This window comes from Sinocyclocheilus rhinocerous, unplaced genomic scaffold (assembly GCF_001515625.1).
Source record: "Sinocyclocheilus rhinocerous isolate Xijiao unplaced genomic scaffold, SAMN03320098_v1.1 scaffold585, whole genome shotgun sequence".
NCBI lineage: Eukaryota > Metazoa > Chordata > Actinopteri > Cypriniformes > Cyprinidae > Sinocyclocheilus > Sinocyclocheilus rhinocerous.
The window spans coordinates 2,309,239-2,321,762 of NW_015630024.1; positions in this window are offsets into that span (position 1 = coordinate 2,309,239).

The window sequence follows — 12,524 nt, forward strand, 5'->3', positions numbered from 1 at the left end:
GAGAGACGACATACTGGCAGTAAAGGAAGAAAATACCTCATGACAATGGACCTGCCCTTTACCTGCAGGAACAACTTCAGATCTTGAAAAGTTTCAATCGAACAACAAAGGGCTCTGTGTGGATAGGAAATGAAACGAGCTCAATAATTTGTAGTCCAACCTGGAAAAGAGAATTGACTTTTGGATTTATGAGTAAAACTAAGGCTTCCTGTTTTGTTCTAAATTACACACAGTTAGACCTCAAAACGTGAATATTGCTGAATGCTGTGTACTTTAAAAACATAATACGCTAACAACCCGCTAAATGAGGACTACCACAAGGAGGTGAGTTTACTAGATGTATTTTACAACTGTTGTAGCAACTTGTTAGCAACATTTTTAAGGTTGTTGCATCCAGTGGGGACATAATTACGGATTATAATGACTTATACTGTCTTTTTACGCGTTGCATTGCGCCGCGTAAACATAAAACTATGTCTGCATTTGTGATCGGAGAAATGACAAACAACAAGCGCTACTCTACACTGCTCAAAACTCGCGTTTGAATCATCAGTGGCAAATTCTTTATATATAAAAAACGTACTTACAGTCTGTGAGTCAGAAGAGCCGGCAGTGTAGTCTACTCTACCAGGATCGGGTAACAGTCCTCCAAAAAATGTGCTGCACACATCTGAATATTTGGGTTGAACTGTTCTGGAACAGTGTTGTAAATACAACTTAACCTCTGATTTCTAGTCTTGTCCTCTTTTGGAAGACCAAACAAAGTAGTTTCGCTTTCAGAACAAAACACATAGCGTCTCGACGAAATGGCGGCTGCGGCAGCAACAATACTACAGCAAGAATCAAAGTTACGCCTTCTTTCTTTGCGTGAACATTTGGGCGGCATTATGCAAATCTTCCCACATCGTGACATAGATTTGGGCTGTGTTATGCAAATCTTCCCACATCGTGACGTAGGTATGTGGGGGCGTGTTAGAACGAGCCGTTTTAGGTAGGCGTGGTTGACTCTTAACTTTTATAAAGAATATCTCTTTGGATTTGAGACTTTAGTCTTTGCAACTTTACAGATCTTCTTTATGCACCAAGAGCTTGTAACACTTCAAAGAGAAAGGAAAAATTGAAATCGCATCATATGACCCCTTTAAGAAAACGTTTCTATGTAATTTTTAGTAAAATCTAAACTGAAATGACTTTCCACCAATCTCACTTTTTTTTTTGACATGATTGGTCCATATGTGATGTTTAGAAGAGGCTCCACACACAAACACACATCTGACCCAAATTAAAAGTTAGAGACCTAAAATTGCTATTAAAAAAAATCATTTGAAATTACAAGGAAATCTATAACAAATTATCTATCCAGATTGACCTACAAATTGACTTGATTTCCGAAAAGCACTATAAATTTCAGAAAAATCTAATTGTCAACTTGGCTGACTGAATTTATGGTAAAAGACTTAACCATAACTTTCAGTTTTTTTTGTTTGTTTTTTACATAAACACATAGTGATTGATTGTAATTTCTTTTTCTTTTTTTTTTACAGTGCGACCTTAACTATAAACCTAATTACAATTCAGAAAGAACAAAACATGAATACACAAAACCCACCACAGACCACCCGTCAATGTTCGCGCAAGCCATTTTGGATGCAGAACCATTTACCTTAATTGCTGTCATTTATGAGCCCTTTTCAAGCTCCTTCTATCTTGATGAGATTGTGTATTTCAATCAAAGAAAGGAAATTAAAAGGGCTTGAGCATGTCAGCTTGAAGCAGATTTGATCAGACACGTTTGTCTTCTGGGCACTGGCTTGTAGATGATTGGGTGGGGGGTGGTGGTGGGGGGGGGATGTTAAACTGTGCCAGACAGTCTCCTGATTTATGGTTGCTTAGACCTCTTTTATTCTCCTCTGTCACCCTGTAGCTCACCTCCGATAACAGGCCTAGCGGCTAGTACATTACATCTGGAACAATTGTTCAAAGCAGAAAGGATTCCTAGCATGATAGCAGATGGGTCAGTAAAGCTATTGTTGTGGAATCACGCAAGCCAACGTCAAGACTGTGGCTGTCTAGGTTTTCCTCTGCTTTTCAAATTTTCAGAATTTTAACTGAACAACAAATGTAAAAACGCTATAGTAAAAACCTGTCAGTTTGGTTTAGGTACCCAACTATATAGAAAATAAATATATTACAATTACCAAGGCAAAACAGTAATTTTACTGTAAAAACAAAACAAAAAATTTTTGCAGTATGATGTAAAAAGTATGAATTACCATACAATTTAAGCTGGAAATATGTTTAATATGCTACACACCACCATCAAAATTCCTATAGTAAAAGTAACTTTTTTTAGTCCTTAATAATTATATGATTAAGTTACATTACATTATGACTCACACAATAACAAATCTAATTTCTTGCAGACTTGATCTACATCAGACTCTTACTTTTTAAAAATCCACTTAGGTGAGAAAATATGAGATTAAAAATTATATTACCTGCATTAAGCAGCTATGCATTGATTGTGTGAAAAGCTAATTGTTTGAAAGATTAATTCAATCCGCCAAATAAAGCTCTCAGTGATTGTGCCGTTGATTAATAATCTAATTAATCATTTTAAACTGCAGGCATATTTGTAGATTTGTGAACATTAAATATGATGAATGGAGAGGCAATGTGCTGTGACCACAGATTCAGTTTCATTTCTTGAGGATAACCTGGGGCTCATATTAATCTATACAACTCGGAATTATTCTAAGGGTTCATTCAAGAGAGTTGCTCTTCGATCTGAAAGTATATAACTCTCTCTCAAATCTCTTTGGTGACTTGTGTGTTATAAAATGTTGACCAGTACCATCTTGTGAAACAAAACGCCTGGTTGTCTGATTAAACTGCATGGCAAACCTGGAGGCAATCTTGCATACTGAAATCTGACAAGTCATTTGAGATCGCAGTCATACAAACAGAGTAGATATGCCCAGATTTTGCATATGTGATAGAGGGGCATCAAGAAAAAGGCACTTTTCTCATAGTCTGCTGTAATATCTTTAGCTGCCACTTCAGCCAGAGTCATCAAATGGATCGGCTGTCATTCTCCGCCGACATCCATGTATCTAATCGCATTCTAGGCACACGCTACCATTCCTCTAGAATTCCTTTATAGGATAAGCACAGATTGTTTCCATTTTCAGTACAGTGAGATTTGTATGCATGTGCATTGTACATGTGGTGCTTAACACTGCTCTGGTTCTACAGCAGCAGGATGGTGTTACAAGCCTGACATATAACAAACAGGCTCGCCACAGGAGACGTGGGAAACGAATGCATCTTGGGAATTGATGGCAAAGTCTGCGCCATTCACCACCCCACATCCCAAAACACACGTGGCAATTTCAACCGCCGATGTCGCATCATTACCAGAACTCATCAGCGGGGCGCTGCCTGAGCGAGACATAAATACATGACGAAATAAATCTGCATTCGTTTCGCACAAATTCGTTTTACAGTGAACATAATGGCCCGGGGGTTAGAATGCGGCCACAAAGCAAATAGCATTAATTAATAATAATTAATAGCACACCAATTAACCTAATCTAATATTAGGCCCAATGCTCCGAGAAAGCTTGTGGGGTTAAAAGCATTTTAGCAGCTCGACTAAGTACTGCTATAGCCTCTTTAGTGTGACACTAATCTGAAGAAGGTGCACAAAAATAGACGAAAAAGCAAGCGGGGAGGTGGGCGCTGGGAGGAGATGGGTGAGGAAGTGGCTAATTATATCAGTTTTGGCACAGAGAGTCTGGAAGGAGGACGGGCTCTACTAATTCAAACCATTATTACTTACTCCCTCCTTGCCGCTCACCTTTCTTTTATATGCTAGCCATCAACCTGCTTCTGTAAGGTTGCTCTAAACTCGTTAAACCATCCCAGACCCTGTCACTTGCTTACAGATTATTTTATTCCCAGTATGGTACGAGGGTGACCGGATCATTGGCAGCGTGCCGACCTGCGTTTCATACCGTACTGGTGCGGAGCTCGTCCCACTCTGCTGACAAAGCACCTGGGACCGTTTGTTACCGTCCTAACACACCCATTTTTGCCTGTAAGTTTCTACGCTTACACATTTAGAAACGCAGACTGCTCTGGCCGCAGCACTCTGGAAGCGACACAATTATTTTCAATAATGAACCAGCGGCTAGAGCTAAGTTTTAAATCACTGCCACATACTGGCCACCCTAATTAAAACTTCAGTGTACAACGGTTTTAATTAATTAGAAGTTTCCCGGTCAAAGTCATCAAGAACAGCGCACAAATTAAGATGCCTGACCAGTGTTGTCTGTCGCTTCGTTTGAAAATAGCGAATATAAAAGAGCAGTGTGTACTGTTTCACGTTGAATAGATACAGTAATTACCGGTAACCCCAGGAGTCTCAATTATAAAATGGTATCAAACTGTAACCATCTCGGATGGCATGCTATGCAATTCCTGATATTAGTATGATCCAAACCCAGCTTCCCTATAAGTGGTGGTCAAAGCAGACAGACAGACAGACAGTGAATGATAGTTTAGTTACAATTATAAAAAAATATATATTCAAAATAATATAAATGGCTCAAATGTTATGTCATAATTATAATTACTTTAATATTTATCTCACAAACCCTAACCCAACTTATGTTGAACAAATATTATATAAAAAATAACAATATTGTCTAAAACTAAACTAAATGCTATTATAAAAACGATTTCAAAATGTTACAAATGGTTCCACAGTATTAAGATATTCTGCAGCAAAATAAGACTTTGGAAAGGGATTGTGCATTAGAGACTCTTTTTTCTACATTTATGTAAATTTTTAGATTCAAACTATAAATTGTTCACATATTGCCAATGATTCAGCATACCCCTTGATATGACACAGCTTAAAGGGATAGTAGGCTTCACCCAAAAATGAAAACTGTGCCATCATTTACTCACCCTCATGTCATTCCAAACCTGTGAGTTCCTTTCTTATGTTGAACATAGAAGATATTTTGAAGAATGCTGGTAATCAAATAGTTGTTGGTCCCCATTAACTTCCATAGTATTTCTTTCCCAACTATGGAAGTCAATGGGGACCAACAACTGTTTTGTTAGAGCCATAATAGACATTATGCAAATATGAGAATATTGAAGTATTGTTAAAATTAATATTTACTGCATTTGTATTTTTTATAATCATTAAGAATGTTTATACTGTTATTATATATGCTTTTATTATGTCCTTGCTAACTGATGATGTGATTAAGACGTCATAACCGAGTGAGTGGTGTAGCAATACAGTTTTTGACCGTCGTTCCATATTGTGTTATATAAAGTTAAAAGATTGTTCCTGCTTTGAAGTACAAATAAACGGGAATCAAAAAGGAATATAACGACTGGTTGCTTTAAACGAATGGTACAATTGCAAACTTGGATCATTAGGAGTGCCATTACATGTTTGGTTCTTCAAAGTACCTTCTTTTGTGTTACACCTAAAGAAAGAAACTTCTATAGGTTTGGAACAACTTGAAGGTGAGTAAATGATGACAAGATTGTCCTTTTTGGGTGAACTATTCCTTTAACCCTAACTAATGTACTGTATTTCATTCATTTATTTATTTTTTAAAAGTCATGTGTATTAAAAAAGAAATGGCAGAGTTTACCTCACAAGCCCCTATATGATACATTATTGCACTCACAACGCAACCAACAGATTGTGAGACTGTACCATGTGAACTGAATGACTTCATGCATAAACTTTCTGAATTCAATTCCTGAGGGTCTGAACTACAAAACAGACTTCAGCTACAAATGTTTCCTGGGAACCAAAGAGCTTCCCATCAAAGTCTGGGAACATTAAAAGCAGTGAAGCACCAACACTATGGTGGCAGAATCTCAAATGGGCTTAAATGAAGATATGTCTCAGTCCAGGCTACATATGCTGATGAGCTTGTAATAGCAGAAACTCTCCTGCAGAGACAGGTTTCGCAAATCTGAAGCTTTGAAGACATGGTAGCATGGCCGGCTGATCAAAGCTCCCGGTCGCAGACACTGAATTTCACTGCTTTCTTCAAGGGAGACTTGTGCCAGTCTCCTGTTGCAGTTTAACAAAACAATTACAGTGTCAGTGAGCGGGAGCTTAGAGATATCAAGCAGCGCAGAGAAATGGAGAGATTCTCATTATAAAAACAAAATTCTGGCTCACGTAATGGGGTGAAATTCACCGGCTTGAAATGTGGGTCACTCAGCTGGGTCTGGAATCATCTGTGTTTATAATGATATCATTTTTCAGCAAACTTTTCATATTGGTGGCGAGTCTGTATAAACAATCAGAGACCACTAGAGCCTTTTTAGGCTCCACTCTGAGACTCATTATACAAGTGTGTCCTCATTGTGTCTAACAGCACATCTGGAAAACTGCTCTGAAATGAATAACATCAATATAGAAGCGTTGAACAGTGTTCTTACAAGTTTAAAACATTGGCACGCAATTCAGCCTGCACCATTTGCGCTGGCTTATTGTTAAAGTTTTGCTATTACTTTTCTAAGTAATTGGATTTAGAGATTTTAGGGTCTGGCAGATGATAAAATAAGCATAAAACTTCCATAGATTCAGAATACCTGAGAAAACAGGAACCAAATGGAACACCCTAGCATCATGATGATGAGTTTTGCACGGATAAGCTCCATTCAAAAGTTCAAATCTAGTTTGAAATGCCCTTTTACGACTCTCTGTCCATAAAAAAAACTTTCTTCTTACTCACAAGACATGGAACATTGTGTTGTCCAACAGTTGGGAATTGGGCCTTGGGGCATTTTGACACACAATTTCTTTTAACAATTACACACCATTGCCCTGTCCACAAAACCTTTCTTCAAACAATTCACCCCGTAAGAAATGGCACCATAAGAGTGTGTTTCTGAGGACAGCGAGTGAGAACACAGTATTTGAAGTTCACAGAAATACTCAAAGCCAGTATCTGAGTTTAAATGTCAAAGGCAATGCAACAGATGGCTGAGAGACACACATTTAAGACCTTTTCACTCCTCAGTGTGACAACCATTTAGAAATTACAACCTGCTTTACTCATCACACACATTACTTCAATTATTTGAAGTTCTTCAGTGATGTAGTATTAAATGTCAAAGGACAAAACCTTTTTCAGTCTCTGTAACAATTAAAAACAGATGCAAAAAGCGATTCAAATTTTACTAAAAGAAAACATATTACACACTCGCAAACCAAAGGCTCGAGAAAAATCTCTTTACATGATTGAGTCCTCACTAAGGGGTCAAGGTCTGGCTGGCAGATTCTGTATCTACACCATATGGATGTTTCTCCCACAATTTACAAGTAGTTTTGATTTCTGACAAGTAACACATAAATGGCAAACATTTCAGTATATTATGATAAATGTTGTACCAGTACCTGATATTTTTGAGGTTTGTAAAATGGTCACCAGTGAAGGGAATAAGATATGATATGCTTTTTCTACAACTCAAGATTCATTAGTCACATGACTTTTTGAGCTCAGGTGATTGAGCTCACCTCCACCCCCAGATCTCAAAATGTAAATAAGACTCACCATAGAGATAAATGGTAATGCTAATGGTTAACTTTCGCCAGGTATTATACGCCTAAGGAGATGAAAGGGTAAAAAAAAACTGGAGAAAAGCAAGAGAGCCAGAAAGAACTACAGACTGAGAAAAGTTGTTCCAGTAGAACATCTAGCATGAAACAGAGATGCTTGCTTCCCAAACACAGTGTTAAAATCTATCCCAGGCATCCTTGGAGTCACGTGACCGCAAGAATCTTTTATCAGAATTTGGTGTTGTCACAACTGCTGCACATTTCCTTGTAAGATGGTGCACTTCTCTAAAGGAGATCATGTCCCGGGGAGGGCCGGGGTGTAAGTGAGAGGGGCGGATTTACAGCACGCTCCATCCTGCCCTTTCAGAACCACAGCCAGCAGAAGAAGAGACAGATATCCCCGCAAATCTTAGGTTTCTAATCACACACCTTGTCATAAATGACACCCACAATTTAGAGACATCTGCTACACTGTAGTTGGAGATTTTGACTTCAAACATGTCGATAATGTCACTATTGTTCACTCATTGAGGTTTATTCTTATGGCAGATGCCACCATTCAACACTGTAATTTAGTAAGCGGAGCTCTTCCTGTGGGACGTGTCCATTTTTGAGGTAATGTGGGTGTCTCAGTTACCCCCTTTCCATCAAAATAGTAATGGTTTTTGGCTATTCTTTTTTAAAGCCCATGTTACCACTGTCATAATGCTGACTGTTACCACATAACCTGTACATAAATAAATACACCACAGAAACTGAGAATAACCTTCTAATTTATTTTTAGTAATGTTCAAAAGATTGGGTTTGGTAAGTTTTTTTTTTTAAAAATAAGTCTCTTGTGATCACAAAGTCCGTAAAACAAAAACACGGAAAAACAGCTGTTTTTAAATTTTAAATAACTTTCTGTTTTAACATAGTTTAAAGTGTTATTTTTCATTTGATGACAAAGCTGAATTTGCAGCAGCTATTATTCCAGTCTTCAGTGTCACATGATATCACTTACACACTACTTTTATGGATGAGTAAAATAAAGTGCCTGGAGCAGCTGTGCAAAACTTAAATTTTTCAAAAAGAAAAATAATACTTCATGCCAACATTTGGAATTTGTATTTGGCTTTTCTAGTTAAAAGTCATGGTTTGATTTTTTTTTTTTTTTGGGTGAATTTCGAATTATTAAACTTATATTAAACTCTGCATTTTGTTCGCTACCTCATTTCAAATTCAGGAGTTTAAATGTAATTTAACAGGCATTTTCAATTCAGTTCTGGGTGGAAGTTCACTGAATGAGGACTACTAGGACTCTTGTTGTTGTGGAAAAAGGGCAACAGTGACTCAGTGTGGGTGGTATACTGAGTTGAAAGGTTGAAGGATCCCTCAGTGGGAAACTCTCAAAATGCCATGCCCCAGTTTGTGTGAAACTTGACAAAGGCCAGTCACCGTGCTGGATCAGTGAGCCTTTCCATTCAACACCCAGTGTACAAACACTCTGCAGTCTGAAATATGCATCTATACTTAGCCAGCGATGAGCGCATGACCCTTCCTATATTTAAAGGGCTTCCGAAGGGTTACTGGTTTAGGCAAAGCGACAAAACATTCTGTCGATATCGCAAGTGCATCTGGTAGCTTTAGTGGAGCTTAAAAATATCAATCCTAATCACTTTAACCATTAGTGCACATGGATCTACTGATGGATTAATGTAGACAAATGGAGAGGCATTGACATTTCTCATTTTAACTGGATTATCTCTCTTGCTCCACTGACTTGCTGGGGCCACCACTCCAGCTCTGTACAGTACATTGGATTTTTTTTTTTGTTTTGGTTCCCTTTTCCCCCCTTTTGGTGTTGGAAACACTTTTCTGACCTTCACTGAGTAATGGAGGCCTAAGAGAATATTAATGCCCTCTCTAGATTCTTCTCACCTCCTCTGGGCTTCCTTTTCTGTGCACCATCGTCCTTCTTTCTCTCCCTAAATCCATTTTGCTAATAGGCTTGGGCTCAGATGCGTCCATGTGAATGAGTGACAAGTTTAGGGTGTCCCGGCCTCTTTGCATCCATACTAACGCTGGATCTATAAGTAAAGCGAGCGGAAGGGAATTCTGATTTATGGATTCCTACGGTCAGATGGCTAACCCTTTCAAAGTACTCCATTAATTAGCCACTGGATCTTTTCAGGAAAGGGGCTTGGTGCTTTTCCCTTGATTACTGAGTCACTGTCACCTTTATGATTAAAAAAACGGGAGAAGGGAAAAGGACCTCGGGTCTGTCTTATCTCCAGCAAGCCTTCATGTTCTCCAGTCGTGCCGATGTGCGCTTTTGTGCATAAAACCTGTGTGCAAACACAAAAATCATGATTCACTGATAAATTAATAAATAAAAAAATAAATAAATTAAAAATGGAATCTGTCGAGTAAAATACTTTCAAAGTAACATGATGAATAATTGCCTTTGTCTGACTAAATACTAGTAAATATATAACATTTATGAATATGACATTTAGCTATTAAAATAAATATATATATATATATATATAATATTAAAATGTATAAATTATTAAAATATATAAGATATGACTCTCTTATTTCAAATTTACATAAAAAGTACACAATTTATGCATTTATTAGTGAATGAGACCCAGAGTCACAGCTCTTTAACTAATAACACACAAATACAGGAACATGGTGCCCTGAATTAAACATGCCACATGTGGTGCTCTGTTCCACCCCAGATTTTGTGTGTAGTGAGATAACACCAATGTGAAATGAAGAGAAGCAGAAGATCTGTCAACGTTTGGCAAGCGCTTTCCTCAGACTCCGACTGTACCATTCGAGATGCCATGTAATTTTCCACATGAAAAGAGAGAGCAGATACAGATATTCCCTTGCCAGGCGCCTAGTTTTAGATGAGGCGTTCCTCCTCATATGTTATGTTGAAGAGTACAAAGATGGGATATTAAGTAATCCCATCCCAAAGAAGTCATCATACAACTTCAGACTGACAAGAAATCGGTTTTGACAAAACCCAAAATGTTAGTGTGAATCTATTATTCAGACTGGTGGTAACACAGTGTGCATATCCAAGCTACTCATTTGTAGCAGTCACACGGTTTTCTCTTTCCAGCTCTCATTGTGACATCACATCTACACATACTGTCCGGCGGGGTTTCTGGTGCCAGATGCCTAACAAGACAGCTGTGTGTGACTTATGGCTTTTGCCGTTGTATTTCTCTTATCATTTACTCTCTTCAAACAGGCTTCCATGACACTCCTACAAAAGGAGAAGGGTAGAGTCTGGCACAGCCACTAGACTCACACATGCCAGTATTGTTACTCGCTGATCTCTTATTTGATCATTTTCATCAGGGCGCCATGGGACGCAAACAGATGGCTTCAGTGGCAAATTTAATGGAGGTTTCACAAACAAGCCTTCTTGAGAAGTGGACAATTTAAAACGTCACTAAACTGAAAATGAGCAATGTTCCTCTGCGCAGATAAGAAAAAAGTAGATTAAAACATTTGAGGGAAAAGCTTTTCAACTAGAGTCCAAAGGCATGTGCAAAGATTTTCAGTACGAAACTGAAGATTTGACAAATCATGTTCATAAATATGCAGTGCTGATTAATTCACAAGATCAAGACAGTATCCTTCAAATAGTATGGAGGCCATAATTATTTTTTTATATCTTCTTTTTAAGCAAATGAAAACCACCCACGTTAATCAAAAAGGAATCTACTGACATTTTCTTGGACCGATATCTTTTAATCTGCACCCAAAGGCAAGGGGCCATTGAGCTATATCCAGCAAATTAATGATGAACAATCTGTAGAATGGACCGTGTGGTCAGTGAATAGGATTACGCTGGCAGCTTTGTCAAGAGCAGCTATATATCAAATTAAAGAACAGTGATGCAGCAGAAACAGCACAGAAAAATGATGATGACATGACCTGCTGAACAAAAACACGATCAAACTTCAAAACATCAAAAGATTATATGGGTGTGGCAGAGGAAATAACATTCCTAAATTACAGAATTGCAAAGCGACCAACATTTTATTAACTGAAAACAAATTTTCTAATTCTGCATATTTAATAATGTCGCTCGATGGTCCTCAAAGTGTAGTGCTCTTCATCAGACCTGCTGCTCTTCACATTCATCAACTTAAGAGAGGAGCACTCGGAGTCAGAATCACTACGGTAGTGAACACGTGTAAACACTTAACCACTCACAAAAAAACAACCTCATTTCACTGCAACATCACATAACACTAAAACCAGAGTAAACTAAAACAGCTTCAAAGCAGAAGGGTATATTTTCAATTTATGAATGTGTCATCACAGAGTTTTTGGTTAGTGGAATCTAAAAATACATTGCACAGGTGGTATATATAAGATAAAATATAAAAGCTATTTGCTCTCTGATTTTAAAACTACCTCTGCAATTAAAGCAGTCTGGTAAATCAATAGGATCAGATAAGAGGATTTGGCACAAATCCAATCCATCTGAGGGCTATCATTATGGGAGAGAGAAAGAGAGGATTGATAACTTGTCATTGTCATAATTTCTCCCAAGAATTCGTAGAAGCTGTCAACAGTCCCTTTTGCTTCATAAGATGGGATGACTTCTCTAATGAAATGTGTGAATCTCTGCGTAAACATGCAAACATTGGTTTGAGCCTCAATACAATTGTATGAAGTCTAACCACAGTGTGGCTAACAATAGCTGATTGCATTCCAGCCGAACCTCCTATGACTGCCATCTGAATCTTGATCCATCATTTAAAAACTTAATAAAATGCATGGCTGAAATACATTGAGCGACTTGAGAATTGCACATAATGCTGCCACAAATAATCACTACAACTCTCTCCCCCTGTGGCCAATGTCTATCTATCCGTTACCAAAACGGATGTGCATTACT